Genomic DNA, 18,401 nt, shown 5'->3' with positions numbered 1-18,401 from the left:
ATCTTTCCTTTAATATGTTTATTTTTTGTTCTTTAATATGTTTCAAACAGAAAATATTTGAATTTGTGGGGGAAGGAATGATTTTACAGTATTTAGTCTGAGTGACCTCTGCAGGAAGGCATTCACTGATTCATTACTTCAACAAAAATTTACAGGGTACCCGCTGTACTCTGGGCACTGCTAGGGATAGGATAAAACATCTGATAATCTTACTGCATATCACATTAAGCAGGGTTCCCTTCTATTCTAAACTTACAGTTTATGTTGTTCCCAGTATATCGTTATGGACAAGATGGGACATTGGTCTCAAACCTTACTTTATTTTATTTTTTCAATCTGGTATTCATGAGTATTTCAAAGCTTAAAAGGGTAGTGTTGTAGATTCCTTTTAGTGATCATTCATTAAGGTGGGGTTTTAAAAAAATATTTCTTCTTTTATTGTTCTCTAAAATTCAAAGGCAAGTTCCTGTCTTTGTATTTGACAGCAAGGGCCACACTGGCCTTTACAGATACCCACTTGGGTACCATGAAATTATGAGAAATAAATATGAACTGTGAAATGTATAAAGCCTGTGCATTCTCCTTCTTTATTTCCATTAATGTGCCATAAAATAGTCAATCACATATTCTTTTATTCTATAAATTGGAAAATACTGAATAATTCAGCAGCTTTGAAATTTCAGAACTTTATTCAATGGAGTAGCTGTAGTCCCTGATCTCTATTTTAATATGCTGCCAGTTATTGCAAGTCATAATAGCACAATACAAGGCTGAGGTGACTATCACTCACTCAGTTGTTTCCTTGAATGGCTTCAGGGTATGAAGTAAACTATACTACATCACTGTCCTCATAATGAGATCGTTCTGCTGGATAAACAAGCTCCCCACAGGCCCTACCTGCTGATAGGACCCACTGAACCAAATATTTAACACTTCACAGAGGCTCCTCCTTGCCATTCTTCAATATTCTGTGCATCATTTCAAGAGAAAATTTGATGCAAAGAAGTAGAAAATTGAGCTACTGACTCCTGGGTTTGTTGCTACAACCTGGCTTAGTAAGAAAGCCTCAGCTCAATTTCTGGGTCCTGTGAGATAACAGAAGTTTGAAAGTTCCCAAAAAGATTATGGAAATCTAATTTCTTATTCTATCTGACCAACTTACACATGGAATTTGGTGAAGCCATTTCACCCATGGCAACCACTGAAACAAAGCATGGAGCTAATAAATTGCTTATTCATTTGCCTGAAATATTCACTGAAAAATTTGACTCTTGCAGAAAATAGAAACTTTTTTTTTAAATTTCAGTGTTTAAAAGAGGACACCATTGTTGTAAAAGCACTTCTTCCACCATTAGATGAGTCTCTTTTTTTTAATATTTTTTTTCTTTATTTATTTATTTATGATAGTCACACACACAGAGAGAGAGAGGCAGAGACACAGGCAGAGGGAGATGCAGGCTCCATGCACCGGGAGCCCGACGTGGGACTCGATCCCGGGTCTCCAGGATCACGCCCTGGGCCGAAGGCAGGCGCTAAACCGCTGCGCCACCCAGGGATCCCTAGATGAGTCTCTTAAAGGGGAAAAACAACACAGCTCAGAAATAATACATTGATAATTTTCATGTGTGAGGATATTAGAAAACCAAGTTTTGTTGAGTTTTATGAATATATGGTTTCTGTGTGTGTGTATGTGTGTGGGTGCTGGCTTTTCCCCTATGTTCACTATCATAATGTTAACAAACTTATGGTCTTATCGTTTTCTTTCATAAACTTCCCAAGAGAATAGTGTTAAAAGCATGCTCTTTATAGTCAATAGTTCCTGTATATTACTCTCATAATGGAACTATAATGCCATAAATCCTATCATACAATCATGAACAGAGTGCTATGACAGTGTTAACTTTTCCTAGAGTAGTAAAAAAAGGACTTCATGGAGGCATGCAAGAGATGGAGCTTTGAGATTAATCATGAATTCAGTGATGACAATTCTAAGTGAGAAAAGGCAAGCTAACAGTGTGAGTAGTGAAATGATGAGGTATATTTAGAAAATAAGTTTGGTTTAGATATAGAGTTTGTAGTCCCAGGAAAGGCAGTGATGGAGGAAGTGCTTGGACAGAGAAGGCCATTTGTTTTTTTATGTGCCCTCATGCACAGACCAGAATGACCTAGTGGTGCAAAAATGGCTCCTGATCCAAGGGCAGTCAATTCATAGGCAGGTAAATAACCCAAGCCTTGGCTTCATTTAAAATATGAGGTGGCCAAATCAGAACCATGTTCTCTAAGTAGAAACAGGAGGCTTTAGGTAGATTTAAGACAGAGAAGCAGTCATGAACATGTGTGACTTGAAGTTACAATGGAAAAGCTACTATGCATAATTAGAGAAAGCTAGTACAGGGGAGTTAAGAGTGGACACAATGCACAAGGACAAGCTTAGAAAAAGTAGAGGATCAAGAGATCCATTAAGACCCAGAAACCAAAGGAAGTCCCTAGAACTTAATCTGTGACTTCTTTTTAGTTCTGAACCTAAATTTGCACGCATCTTTTAACAAAACACTTTTTTTGAGGCATAATAACAAAATACTTTAAACAAATTTTAAAGACTTTATTTATTTATTTATGAGAGAGATTGAGAGAGAGAGGGAGAAGCAGGCTCCATTCAGGGAGCCTGATACCGGACTCAACCCCAGGACTCCAGGATCACGCCCTGGGCCGAAGGCAGGTGCCAAACTGCTGAGCCATCCAGGGATCCCCTAACAAAACACTTTTTAAAAGTAATATGAATGGGTTCTGAATTTTGCACCTAAAAAAGCCTCATTAAATATTTTCATATTGGGATTGTACATAAGAAGTATGATTTCTTTTTCTGCATTATCCATTAATATTACACAGCATAAATTATTCTTTAAGTACAATACATAAAGGTTACTGTTAGTGGCTGCAAACATATTCACACTATAAATGCATAATAATATTATTAGATATTTAATTTGTCTTACTCTCATTTTAATATACAGTACCATGATCTATGTCATTTTATATGTATTTTTTTGAATTTCCAATTTTGCTTTGAGCTTGAATATCTAAAGAAGGATTACTGGGTCAAGGGGTATCATATGTTTTGCCAAATTGTTTCCATACAGTTTAAGCCAACTTATATTCCTGTATGCAGTGCATGGAAGTATCCCGCTCATACTACCTAGCTATACGAACTGTATTTGTACACCACTGCATTCTCTATTCAGTGCCTAATCTATTCCTTCTATACCTGCTTATAAATCCACAATGGTAGTCCTGATGAGATTTTCTCCAGTGTAAGTGTTTTTGGACAGTTTTCCTTCAGTTTCCAGGCATATAGCAATGACTCTAAATCTAAATATCCCTCTGTGATCCTTTGGTGATTTTTAAAACTGTCATCCATTTATTAATCTTTGTATGACCTAAGTGCAACAAGTGTTTATTAACGGTGGTAGCTAAAGGGAGGAGGGCTTGGTTATTCATGTCCTGTCTTGCTGTGTGCCTTGCCTCAACCCATTGGGTCATAATTAGTGATCTCTTCTAATATAATTAATCTTTATCCTTCATGAAAATATCCTGATATCTATCATATTTTATTAGCATACATTGATAAACAATTTTAAATCTTTAAGCTTACACATTAATATAACAGAAATACAAAAAAATGATTCTACATTTTCTCTTTTCCTGAGCATTTTCATATAACAGGTAAATCTAAAAGCTAACCAGAAGTCAACTCTTAAAAAATAAATCAATTCTTTTTTAAGAAAGGTGATTTAAAAATAAATGAGCACCCTACAATAATGGCAAAGTATTCGTGAATTAATATAATTTAAAGATAGGTCTTTATTTTATTTATTTTTAAAGACTATTTATTTATTTGAGAGAGAGAACACGAGTGGAGAGAAGCAGAGAAGGAGAAATAGACTATTTACTGAATGGGAAGCCCAACCTGGGGCTTGATCCCAGGACCCCCAGATCATGACCTGAGCTGAAGGCAGACACTTAACTGAATGAGCCACCCAGGCAGCCCTAACAATATATTTTTATTTTAAACCATGAAACTCATATATATACATATAATTGCAAATGCTAAATACATCACTTATTTTGAATATCAGCACATAAAATCTTTCTCTCTAAATATACACATATATATAACTTATACATATGGTATATAATATATATCTTATCTAAGACATATATATATCATCTACATCTACCTAAGATCGATCGATCGATCTATATCTATCTATCTATATGCATATATATATATATGCATATAAAGAGAGAGAGAGAGAAAGTGAACTCACACAATATTTCATAGCAAAATCAATGGCTTTACTTAAACAATTCACACTGAGAATAGAATCATGTGCCAAAGCCACGATGAATGCATTTATTTGGTTTCCTCCTCATGGCTTCTGGCCTTAGACTAGCTAAATACATACAGAAGCAAAAAAGAAGGGCAAATAAGTAAATCCATGCATTACCTTTCTCTCAACTTTTAAGTCCCTAAGGTTGAAATCTGCTTTGTGCCAAGTTTAGCAGTGCCTTCATTCCTAACCCTAAACAAAATGCAGTGTCAATAGATTCCCATCATGACACATACATGATTCTACATATAAATGTATATGAACACCTGAATAGTCGTGAGTAGAACTAATATGTGTACGGCCTATTATGCGTTTTCATGAGACCTCTTCTACAGTGATAAAAATAGACTTAACATCACTAAAAAAAAAGGCTCTACCTGTTTTAAAATTCTCATTTAGAAATTTACTTGAGGAGCAGTATAGAAAATGTATACTTTTGTGTATTTTTCCCCACAATTTTTGCACTAAATCAGTCAAATAGACAATGTGTGATATTATTTATATAAAAGAAAATGCATATTAAAACACAATGTGCTTCATTCCCATTTCTTTTGAGTGTTTCTCTGACTTAAGAGGATTTGAATGCTCAACAGAGCTCACAGTATGGAAAAGATACACAGACATACTTTTGTTGCACTGACCAATGTAAGCAATAGTGTTCTGCTGTAAACTCTTGTAATAAAGGCAAAAAAAATGTTTTGTAAGATAATAAGTCTTCTACCCCAACTGCACTTGCCAACTTCCACCTCAAACCTGTTTCCACTCCTTATTTCTGTTAATGATGTCACAATCCTTTTGGGAATCCTGGTTTGAAATGGCAGCCATCCTTGACTCCTTCTTCATCTCTTCTGTCTGATTAATCTTTCCATCCTGTTGATCCTACCTCTACATTTTCCCCCACATTTCTTTTTCATATCATTCCCCAGTTCTGTTCCTCACTTCTACTATTTTAAGAACTAAGTGGTGTCCTTGCTCCTAGTTGAGTCCTTTCAGTCCATCTTTGATATTATCACTAGAGCATCTTCTGAAATGTAGATCAGATTAATACCACTTCCTTTACAGATATTTTCCACTGTCTACATTGACTAGAGCAGTGGTTCATCTCAGAAGCATCACCTGGGAACTTTCTAACAATGCATATTCTTAGTTCCTAAAAAAATATTTTCTGAATCTGGAACTGATGGTGGAGCCAGACAATCTGTCTTTTGATATCTTTTTCAGATGATTCTAATGCACACTAAAATTTGTAAATTACTGGGCTAGGGGATTAAGTTAAGGTTCTTGGCATGGTGTCTTGTCAAATCCACCTTTCTGATCTTATTTTCACCAGGTTACATTCTTTTCCTCTCTACCTCATTATACCATTTCAGAACCTTACCCTTTACTGTCCTAACGGGGATATCCCATTGAGTTGAAATTTTCTCTTCCGAACATCAAGTTTTAAATTGAGGCACAATTTAAATTCCATCTCTTTCTAAATTCTTTTTGATCTTCTCAGTCAGATTTCTTTTCCATTAATGTATGTGAAAAAATAGAAAAGAGTTCGGGCTTGAGATAGAATAATCCTCTTGCTCTGTGTTTTCTCAGCAGTGCTATCTTTACTGTTGAAATTTCTCCATTCTGCTTTCTGCTATATGTAGTTGTTGACATGTCTTTCCTCCCTAAAAGATAGGTTCTGCAATGTCAACACTAGTGTCAGGAATCTTTGTTGTAGAACAGAGTTGCACATAGTAGGTGATTGATAACCTATGTGAAATCACCCCGAAACATGTTTTGAGTGCTAATGCATGCTTATTTCATTTGTTCATTGCTACAAACAATAGCCCATTTGGAATTGCTCTCAATTTTAAAGACCTTTATAACTTGCAATCTTTAAAAATAGAATTCTGTTCTGATATATTTTCTAAAAAAAATTATAGTAAATATGCACCATAAGCCTTAATACTCTCTTTAATGGGTCATTTTGCAGGGTGAGTGTCCTGCCATCCAACAGGCCTTTCCCTGTGAGACTAAGTTGGAAAAGAGGTTAAATCTGTTCACTTTTTGCTTGGTTTGTTGCTCATCATGTTGATATTTAACGCAACATCCAAAAAATGTCCCATAGGTATAAAATTCCTGAAACTGGCAATATTTTTTACCTATCTCTGCGTATATAGCTTTATCTATTTTGTGGCCCAAATAGAGGGAATTTGTGGAGATAAACATGAGCTAAGTGAATAGCGTAATAGTATGCCTAATGAATGTAAAACAAATGTGTTGCTTTTAATAAATCAACAAGGATTTACTGAGTCCTGAGATATGTTCGGTTTTATGGAATAAAATTGTTCTGGGTCAAAAAAACTGTATTGCTTTGCAGTATTACAAAAGGAAAGGAAAATGCATGGTGTTAATTTTTTTCTAAATTAGGTTTAAAATACTAAGAAACAATAGGGACGCCTGGGTGGCTCAGCGGTTAAGCATGTGCCTTCAGCTCAGGGCGATCCCCAGGTCTGAGATCAAGTCCCACATGGGGCTCCTTTCAGGGAGCCTGCTTCTCCCTCTTCCGGTGTCTCTTATGAATAAATAAATAATTTAAAAAAATACTAAGAAACAATAGTAATGAGTGATACACATTTCCAGTAACAATTTAAGTAAATATTTATTCAGGTGATCACAATGGTAAAGCAAATATAGATATGGAAATAACTACAGTTATATAATTAGAGATATATTAGATTTAGATTAATGGATGATAGATTAGATAGATAGATAGATAGATAGATAGATAGATAGAGATAAATATATAAAGCCCCAGTTCTCACAGTATCCACAGTTCAATGACAAATGAAATCCATGTAAGCAAATATTTATCCACTATGATTCATGTTAAATGAGAACACCGAAGAAATAAACAACTGAAAGAGTAAGAAAAAACATCTTTGAAGTAAATTGAGATTGCTCTCTCCTTGAAGGATGGACCATATGCATCAAGATTTAACATATCGATTCCTATGCCTAGAATAACAAAAAACAAAAGAATCCAGATTTTCTTGTAGTAGAATGTGTCAACTTGTGTTCACCCAAACAGTGGGGCTTTTCCTATTCCTGCTCTGTGTGAGAATGGCAAAGAACATCCACTATATTCCAGGTACTATGTTAGATACTTCCTCATATCATTTTTCAACATGAAGGAAAGAAAAATATTCAAAGACCATATGAATCTTAAGCAGAATTTACTTCCATGCAAGGCAGGGGTAATATATATATTTTAAATATTTTATTTATTTATTCAGGAGAGACACAGAGAGAAGGCAGAGACATAGGCAGAGGGAGAAGCAGGCTCCAGGTGGAGAACCCAAAGTGAGACTCGATCCCAGAACTCTGGGATCACGCCCTGAGCCTAAGGCAGACGCTCAACTGCTGAGCCACCCAGGCGTTCCAAGGCAGGGATAATATAATCCAACACAGAGAGATGGGGATTTCAGATGAACTTTCAGAAAATGACATGGAAAAAATTGATCACATACCTGCATGCAAGGGAAAACAACCCTTATGAAGACTATTTCCCAGGCCAAAGGCAAGTATAGACCTTAAAAATGGCAAAGCCAGATTTCACAAGGAAAACTGATTCATGAGTTTGTACAAGTATTGGGGGCCAGTTGAAGGTTTGACCATTATACTGGAGCTTGGCATAGGTGATTGCCAAACCCCTAGTTTACCTGTTGACCTAGATAGTACAGTTGAGTCACATACCGCAAACTGTCCAAGTTTATTATCTAGCTGTTCTCCTGGCCATTTATTGAGAGTTGATTGCTTTCTGGAGCCCTGACTGCTCACTGCCTGCCATCCCTCACTCCCTCCAGGGCATGCAGCAGGCACAAGCACAAACCTAAGGTGCAGTGAGATTCCCTTTATCAACACTAGATCAACCCCACAGGATAGTTTTTCAACACGCAGAAATAAAGGTTCTGAGAGCTTAACTGACATGCTTGATCTTGATGTGGCTGGGATTTGAACTTGGATCTGGTTTGTCTAGAAATCATCTACTGCCATACATTACATATGTTTAACCAACTCGACCTTTATTAACAGGCATGCCCGTACAGAGAGTGACATTGTTTTTCATGGTGAATGAGTCCCCAGAGCCCTTTCTGGTTAAACTATGTTCAGAAGAATTTCATTGCTCTGTTTTATATCTTTATGTGGAATACATGCCTCTCTTTTCTTTATCACCCAGTTTAATTATCCAGAAAAGCTCATCCACTAATCAGCCTTGATTCAAATATGTACTGAGTCTCCCTAAAGTCCATGCTCTTCCTGGAGTATCAAAATGCAATCTTATTTGGAAATCGGGTCTTTGCAGATGTAATTAGTAAAGATAAGGTCATACTGGAGTAGGATGACCCCTAAACACAATATGATTAGTGTCATAAAAAGAGGAAAAGCCACACAGACACACACAGAGAATGTTATGTGACAATAAAGGCAATGTTGGGAGTGCCATGCCTACATGCCAAGAAACTCTAAGGATTTCCCTCTGTCACCAAAAGCTAGGAGAAGGACAGGGAGCAGATTCTCCCTCAGAGTACCCAGAAGGAACCAACCCTGCTGACACCTTGATTTACAGCTTTTAGCCATCAGAGCTGTAAAAGCATCCATTTTGGTTATTTATTTAAGCTCTTCAGGTTGTGGTACTTTCTTACAACAGCGCTAGGGAAGCAGTACGCAATGTTTAATGTACATGGTGATGATGATTTAAGGTAGACCTTAGTGTGGCCATATGAATGTGTGGGACACCAGCCATGGAAGTGTGACACTTCCAGGAGGAGACAAGAAAATATACAGAGGAGTTCCTCCAATGACAAAAACAATAAGTGGTGCTATATATTGAGTAACTCTAGTTCTAGTTTTTACCTTGACTCCTGGGAAAGATGATGACTGTCTCTTCCAGGTGAGGAAAGGCCCTGGAGGATCTGGTCACTCTCTTTCCCACTCCCTTCCTCCAGATATCCCAGCCTTCCTGCTCTCCTATAAACATATCTAGTGTATTCCCATCTCAGGACCTTTGTTTTGAACCCTGATGCCCCGCATATTTGCCCAGGTAACCCTGGGCTCATATATTAGCTCCTCAAAGAGCCCCTTCTCTGGCCACTATATTAAGAGCACCGTAGACATTCTGTCCTCTTAATATGCTTTATTTTTGCCTCCAGACACATTATATTGCTATGGTTCTTGTCTGTCTTCTCTGAAAGAGCTGGAACTCTGTTTTGTTCACCACTCTACCCCCAACACCCAGAGTGTTCCCTGTCCTACAGTGCATGCTGAATAAATGAGTGAATTATGTAACCTGAGACACAAAGAGGTTAGCTGTCAGTTTTCCAAGGCCTCCCTGAACTCAAAATTTATTCTTTCTGACTCTGTACAGGTAGGGTAGCTCAGAAGTAGGTCCAAAAGTCTGGAAGAAGTCCAACCTGACATAATAATGTAAAGTTGAATTGAATTATGGAAGCAGTAGGACCTAAAAGCACTATATTTGCAGATGTATATATCCTTATGCTTCCTTTGGGGAACTTGGCTGGTTAGGAAGGGCTACTATTTTAGTTCAAGAGGCATTCAGGGGACATTATGGGTCCCTGTTGATCATAGACTAGTGAACTTATGAGCAGAGATGTTCAGTGAATATTTACCTTGAGTTATAGAAGGTTCCCTGCTATTCAGAAGTATAACACTCCTCAAACCTATATAAGAATGCCAGGAAAAAGACCCAAGAGTTCATGTTGCTGACTCCACTTTAGAAGCCAGGAATCTCTTTGTCCTTCTTTTCTTTCTGAAAATATAAAACCCTGACTTTCTTTTGCCTTGGACAAAAGATTTATTTTATCCAACCAGGAAAAATATAGAAATATATTGGATCATCAAAGAAAAATTTGTGGGCAGCAAAGACCAAGGCCAGATTGCTATTCCAACCCAAAGATGTGCTGTTTGGGCTTGGCTTTGATGTTCTTCTACAAGAAGGATAAAAATCATATCCCTAGTTGCTGTAGATTCTAGAGCCCTGGGAATATTGTAGCATTTCTGATGACCCCACAGCAAATGAACTGTTGGTTCTGAGCAGCTATTGACACTGAAAATTGATTTTTTTGAAGATTTTATTCATTTGTTTATTTATTTTTGAGATATAGAGAGAGAGCACGAGTGAGCAGAGTGAGGGGCAGAGGGAGAAACAAACTACTCCCCACTGAGGGATATATATATATATATATATATATATATATATATATATATATATACACACACACACGTATATATGTTTGTAAATATATATATATATATATATTAAAGAATACCGAAATTGATTGAATTATAATGTTGAATTAAATGATTTTGAAATAGAGCAAAGTGGATATGATGAATCTAGTCAGAGATTTAGGGTTGATAAATGGTGACTTTGATAATTTTCCCATTCACTTATTGGATGAGTGCTATTTATACTTATGCCCTGTTTTTGTAATTTGAGACAAAAAGTGTGCAAACTATACCTGGTGCTCAGTTAAAGGAATTGTACATGGAGTTAATAAGAGCACATGTAGTCAAATAGGCATTTATATTGATGGCTATCATAAAAGGAGACTAGGAGAGAGTTTTTGAAAATCTATTTAAAACTTAGTATAAAACCTTAAAAATGTATTATTTGATCCCGTAATTGAAATTCTGGGATTCCTTTCTGAGGAAATAATACTTTTCTTTTTCTTTTTGGAGGGCAAAGATGTGGAACATTGTATGTAAAGTTGTTTTATCACAGAATTACTTAGAACAGCCAAACCTAGGGGAAAGACTTTAAGTCCACTAACATTGGAAGAATTAAGTTAATTATAATGTGGCATTATTATGGAATATTATGCAATTATTATTAAATATTCAATAAAAATCATGATATAAAATTTTATGTATCATCTCAATTGGGAAAAGAAACAGTAAACAAAAGGACAGATTATGAATGAATGGTATTCTCCTTTTACTCTCTTGAGTATATAGCATCTCTTGAGTAATATCAATTCTCTTTTTACTCTCTTATAGTTTCTGTCTTTTCTTTTTAACCATTAGAAAACAAATACTTTAAAAAATCCTCACCAAGTACATGCTATACAATGCATGGGTTTTCATGTTTCAGGGATATCTTGCTAGAATTTGGAGGCTAAGATAGAATGGAGGGTTATATACACTAACAGAATCTTATTTGCCTTGGTGCCAGTTGTCCCCTGATGAAGAGGGAACCATATCTCAGAAGAAATTTGGTAACAACTGACCAAGGTCTGCACCCACCTGAAAATGACCTACACTGAGAGGGTGATACATGATAACTTCCAGGCTTCAGGCTTTGCTAAGCAAAGGGTATTCTAGAAATTGGATTTCTGATCATTGGCAGCATCTCTTGAGTAATATAAATTCTTACCACCCACATAAATCTCTCCAAAGTATTTGAAAGAGCTCTCCCACAATTGTTACACTGTACATATATTTTAAAGGCCAAAATCTGGAAACATTCCACCCCAGACAAGCAGAATCCAGAAAGGAGAAATGAGGACGAATTGCTGTATAAACCAATGCATGCTCTAAAGGTTAGCTTGCAATGTATTTTGCTGCTGTCATTGATGCTGATAATTTGGGGGTATCTCTGCCACCATTGCCAATTTTTACTTATGAAGTCCATATTTGGCAAAGATAGTGGACACTAATTAAAATCTAGCCTCAGCCTTTTTGTTTGGTGCCTGTGATAGCTTATGTGCATGGCCTACACTTGCCTTAAATAAATTCATGTCTCATGTTCGGTTTTTCCAAGCACACTAGGGGTAGAAAGAAATAATGCCAATGTGACAGTATGCATTTTAGGTCTGTCTGTGAGTCTTTTAAAAAGAAAATTCATTACATTTTTATTGCCTAAAATTTTTTAAATCTTTCTCAGATCTCCATTTCTCCTTCTTTACCACCATTGCCCAAACGTAAATCTCTACCTAAAAATAGAGCCAGCACAGTGCATCCAAAACTATTAGACTGACCCCAACACATCACTGGTTAAAACTTTTCTGTATCTCCCACATCACCTTCACAATGAAGCCAAACATTTGTTTACATCTCATAAAAGTACCTCTGCAGTTTGTCTTTGCTCCCTTCTTTTCCTATGTCTTGCTCTTTTCTGCTTTAAACTCATTTCTAGGGATGCCTGGGTGACTCAGCGGTTGAGTGTCTGACTTTGACTCAGGGCGTGATCCCCAAGTCCTGGGATTGAGTCCCGGTATCGGGCTCCCTGCGGGGAGCCTGCTTCTCCCTCTGCATATGTCTCTGCCTCTTTCTCTCTTTCTCTGTCTCTCATGAATAAATAAATAAAATCTTTAGAAATAAACTCATTTCTATACCACAAAACCTGCAGAATTCTGCTACTTGTTATTTCCTTGTCTTTAATTTTGTGTGCACTTCCAAAGTCAATATCTGTCTGCCTATAGATAAGGGCTATATGTGTCTCTCTTGATTTCCAACCCCTAGGACAGAAATTAGGATGAAGGTAGTTCTCATCATATGAATAAATCTGTGTTAGATCAGCTTTCCTAGAATAGAGCCCAATCAGGGATTTTTAAGGTGCAAACTGATTGAGTGCTCTTCAGGAAAATCTTAAAAGAGAAGGAAGGAAGCAGAATAGGAGAGGGAAATTTGCTGAGGGAAGAGGTCACAGGTAAACTGGAGTCAGCCTGGTCCACACACAGAGGAGCTCTGGCACACAAACTGCGCTTTTGGGATGTCCCTACTTGATGCAAAGGAGCAGCCTTTTGTACACTCCCATAGGTCAGTTATTGACAGTAGACACACCCAAAGGGATGTAAATTTCCCAAAAGGATGGTTCTTGTCAATCACGGGTAATTTTTAAGAGAAGGAGAGAACTATGAGCTGTTAGCCTGAGATACTCAAAGTAGCTGGAGGGGAATGGATGCATCAGTGTAGTAAAGGGGATCAGGTTGGGGCATCTGTTACATTATCATAAATGTCTTAGCCATTTAAAAATTATTCCAATGTATCTAACCAAGTAGATAAGAGTAATATAATTTGTGCTTTTAGAAGTAAAGTCTTATATTTTCATATTAGAATGTAACGTGTAAGCTTGACACATGGTTATACTTTTTTTAAGGAATGCAGCCTTCAAGCTTGTTACCATGGAAATATTAGTAATAGTGACTTAATTAAAAATACTTTCCCTAATCTCATTTGAATATATTTGCATTATCCAGTCTACGTAGCCTTTGTTCATAAAGTGGTACATCGGTATGAACCCCTTGTAAAGGAATTAATTCTGAATCTTAGTTCCATCACTGCCTTCACATAAGCTCCTAGAACATTATAGGAGGCAGCAAAAGCACAAGAATACAGTGCTTCCTATTCCTGCCTTCTTAAATGACTTTATGGTTTCATAAGGTCCCATGGACTATGAGGGAGTATGTATACTGCAGAGGGGTCATTGAATTAGAGTATTTCCATGAAAGCCTCTCAACAAGTAAGGAGAATACAAATGGTAAACTTTCTGGGAGAAGGCTTAAGAAGGGTGTATTATTCTGAAAGAAAAGACAGATTAAATACTCCTGTCCTACTCAATTACTGGTGATAGTTTTAATAATAATAATGGTGACATGACAGAATTAACAGTGTCTAGAAAAACTTTTGGAATGATTGTTCCCAATACTTTTGGAATGATTGTTCCCAAGCCAGCAAAGCTTATATGCTGAAGTAAGGAAAAACTGAATGAATCAGTAGTGATTCTGGTCACCAAAAGTTAGGTGTAAGGTTATCACGTTTTGTTGTAAGATTTCAGATGTCCTGCTACACAAGATTTAAAAAAAATGCTTTGTGAGTATATAAGAATAATGTATTCATAAGGAGATGCATACTGAAGTACTGAGGGGTGAAATGTCATTTTTTTCTAACTTATTTTCAAATGGCTTAGGAAAAAAATTATAACACACGAGTAAGAGAGAAGAATGTGTATATAAATGAGGCAAAATGTTACAAAGATAAAAAAGATACCACTCTTCACTCACTTCATTTATTAAAATGCCTTAATTACTGAAAAAAGGACATAATCCCATCATTAAATGTGTTTATCCAAATAACTTGAAACTATATTCAATTACTTCTATATTATTTCTTATCCTTCTCAAAAATGTATTAAAGCATGTTAATACTTTTATTGTTTATTTTTGAACATCATACATTAAGCTTAATGGTCATAGAACTTCCTAAGCCATAGATCCTACATCTGTTTCCATATTAAAATGAACTTAAGGTGTTTCTGACAACCAAGGTGCTATTATTTCTTCATTTTACTTCTGCCTTTTCCTTATCTTTTGACTCTGAACTATTTGAAACTTTTTCCTAATTGATAGTTAAGTACTGAATAACTTTATTTTTTTTAAAGATTTTATTTTTTTAAGTAATTTCTACAGGCAAAATGGGGCTTGTACTCACAACCTCCAGATCAAGACTAGCATGCTCAACTGACTGAACCAGCCAGGTGCCCCAAAGACTTTTTTTTTTTTTAAGATTTTATTTTTAAGTAATCTCCGCACCCAACTTGGGGCTTAAACTCACATCCCTGAGGTCAAAAGTTGCATGTTCTACCAACTGAACCAGTTAGGCGCCCCTGAATAACTTCATTTTTTTCAGTAATATTTATAGTTTTCTTTCGACGTTTTCCTGTGTAAGTATATTCTGAAAGTATGTATTAATATCTCTTTCCCCAGTGCAACTCTCCCGCTGTTCTCTTGATCTAATTTGTTACTAACTCTTTAGCATTTTCTAGACTAAATATTTTTGTTTGATGCTTTAAGCATTTTGCTTTATCTTACAAATCTTCTGGGAGTTTGAATAATTTTATCTCACTGTTTGTACTGCTACCTTGAAGGTATTTCAGCCTTTTTCACTGGCAGAGATGTCTTCTGTGACAGATGGCCTCAGTTACAATAACTTGATTCTACAATTGTATAATTCATATAGTGGTAAAACAAGATGATTTCATGCTTATCACCAGAATTATAACTGTTTAAAATAAAATCCCACCTAAGATTTTTTTCCCACCTAAGATTTATTTCATGCAGTGGCATAAGTGTACAAAATAATGTCGATAAATATCACATATAATTCATATAGCCTTGATATCTCTGTGTATAGTTCTGTTATCATATTTAGTGTGGTATGCAGGCTCTGTAGTGGTCACTGACCAGATTCATGGCAGTAACTGGGACATTGATGTCCACCAAACTTCTAGCACATTTACTCCACATGTAACCAAAATACAACTCTTTGACAGGAATGTTAGACCACTGAGGAGGGCACTTGATGGGATGAGCGCTGGGTGTTATGCTATATGTTGGCAAATCGAACTTCAATAAAAAAAATTAAAAATGAAAAAAAAGGAATGTTAGACCAGAATTTGGTAATTGAAATTAACTAAATTAAAGAGTGTTGTGAAATTAACAATACCTTAGTTAGGAAACAAAATATTATCGTGACCCTGAATTCTAGGGTCAGACATAGCTGGGTGGGAATCATGGCACTGGTATTGAGTTTCTTTAGTTATAAAATTTAGTTATTAACTGATGTTCTTGCTCATTCACTCAGTAACTGTGTGTTGAGCTGGTTAGCAGGCAGAGTTCCAGGCACTTAGGCTAAAGAAATGAGTTAGAAGGACAAAGTTCCTGACCTTAAGGGGCTTACATTCTTCTGAGGAGTCAAAACAAACAGAAAGTGGGTACATAATGTAACATCACAGAGTAATAAGTTTTATAAAAAATATTGAAGCAGAATCTGAAATAAGTGATCAGGATAAAAAGCTGATGTTCGGACAGGACATTTACAAAAGACTTCTTCAAGGAGGTGATTTCTGGAGGAAGGGAGGGAGGAATCCATGCAGTTGGGGAGAAAGCATCTACATTGGAGCACCTGGGTGGTTCCATTGGTTAAGCGTCCTACTCTTGGTTTTGGCTCAGGTTGGGGTCTCAGGGTCACGAGATCAAGCCTACATGTTGGGCTCCACACTCAGCATGGAGTCTGCTTGGGATTCTCTCCCTCTCTCTCTGCCCCTTCCCCTACTCACTCTCTCTCTCTCAAATAAAAAATAAATAAATAAAATATTTTTTTAAAAAGATAAAAGCAAAATTTCATGTAGGGAGAACAGTTAGTTCAAAAGCCCTAAGGGATATTTTTGTGAAGGGTAAGTGAAAATTTGTAAACTCAGCCATAGTTTAGTGCTCATTAGAAGTTAGATATTATTTTAGGATAAGAAATGTAGATTTAGGATAAGAAATGTAGATTAAAAAAAAGAAATGACAATTCTATAGATCATGTGTCTTCCTTTTCATCTTGAATATTTTCCTTCTCTTGAATCCTACATTATTCATCCTATTCTCAGATCCTTTAGTTTGCCCTCTTTTTAATCTGTAGCAAGTCAAATTCTTCCTGCAGTACTCAGATGCTACTGCTGGTAGAGGTCCCTCTTTTTTTTTTTTTTTTTTTTGCTCTTTTGCTTAGTATTTGTATATTGTAAGTTCTGTCAAATTGATTATTTTACTAATTAATGAGCAACTGCCCTCTCTAAGCAAGAAATCCACCATTTCTCTATGATGATGATAATGGGGATGCACCTGTGGTGTGCAGACCTGTTGTTTTGTGTGTGTGATTTTAAAAAATGGTGTCAAGATGCCATTTGTAAGGTGGTGTTTCCAGGAAACCCAGAAAACCCAACCAGCCCCCGCCCTCATCAGCCACATTTTCCACTATCGTTTCTATTTTAAACTTCCATTGATGCTTCCAGCAGAGCTAAGTGACTGTCTACCTCTGTCTCTGGCTGTCAAACCACTAGCAGAGCTTGACCTAATATTGTATTTCTTTTGGCTTTATTTGGCTGCAAAATGTTTAATTTCTGATTTTGTCATTGAGTGTCCAATCAGAGGGATAAAACACACACTAATTTGAACAAGGAAAGTTTGTATAAAGAAGTATTAAACATAACAGGGCATTGAAGTGATGAGATTGGCTAGTAAGAAAGAAAGATGTATTAGTCTTCTCAGTCGCCATAACAAATCAGCATAGCCTGGAAGGCTTACACACAGAAATTTATTTCTCACAGTTCTGGAGGCTGAGATGTCTAAGATCAAGGTGCTGGCTGATTTGATTTCTACTGAGAGCCCTCCTTCTGGCTTGAAAGATGGCCACCTTCTTGCTGTGTGCCCACACAGCCTCTTTTCTGTGAGCCCCATCTCATGGAGGAAGGGAGGGAGGGGAGAAGGGAGAGAGGAGCTTTCTGGTGTCCTTTATAAAAATACACTAACCCCTTTATGAGAGCTCTGCCCTCATGATCTCATTTAAACATACTTTTCTCCCAAAGACCCCACCTCCAAATGCCATCACATTGGAGATTGAATCTTCAACATGTGAATTTTAGGACATAAACATTCAGTCCATAGCAAAAGAGAACCCTAAAGACTAGAGGAATTGCCTTCATTTTACCCCTATGGCTGAGAGTACACGCAAGGGACCTCCCCCCCACCCATCCTCCTACCTCTAGACCTGAGATCCAAACCTTATTAGAAAGGTTCATGGCTTACTGAATGGTAGACATCACTGTGGTGCTACAATGGGAGAATGTGTTGGAAATCTGCCCTCTGGAACTTGACAGACATTTACCTGAGTTGCCTGAGAAAGCTGTTCACAGGAAGGTGCCTTGCCTGAAGCTCTGCTAAAAAAAAATCTCCAAGCAGCTGGCTACCATGTATTGTAGGAGCTGGCTACGGAGGCTACTGGAAAAGCAGGAGTCAGGTGCTGGGGAAGCCTCACCCACTGCAAGAACCTTCCAAGAAAGCATACTGGTATCAGGGAGAAAAACCCTTTGCTGCTTCAGTGTCTCTCCAGAGCCCTCTACTAACAAAGCTGTAGTCCCAGCCGGCAAAGGAGAAATATTTCAGGGATCCCTGGGTGGCGCAGCGGTTTGGC

The 18,401-nt window shown here is 36.9% G+C and overlaps 1 protein-coding gene across 1 annotated transcript in view; it reads left to right on the top strand.

Moving 5' to 3' along the window:
- IL1RAPL1 (interleukin 1 receptor accessory protein like 1) overlaps positions 1 to 18,401 on the top strand; it is a 1,264,416-nt gene that overhangs the window by 572,334 nt on the left and 673,681 nt on the right. The gene's annotated exons all lie outside the window — the stretch shown is intronic.

This window comes from Canis aureus, chromosome X (assembly GCF_053574225.1).
Source record: "Canis aureus isolate CA01 chromosome X, VMU_Caureus_v.1.0, whole genome shotgun sequence".
Taxonomy (NCBI): Eukaryota; Metazoa; Chordata; class Mammalia; order Carnivora; family Canidae; genus Canis; species Canis aureus.
The sequence above is the reverse complement of the archived record's forward strand: the minus strand, read 5'-3'. Positions and strand labels throughout refer to the sequence as shown.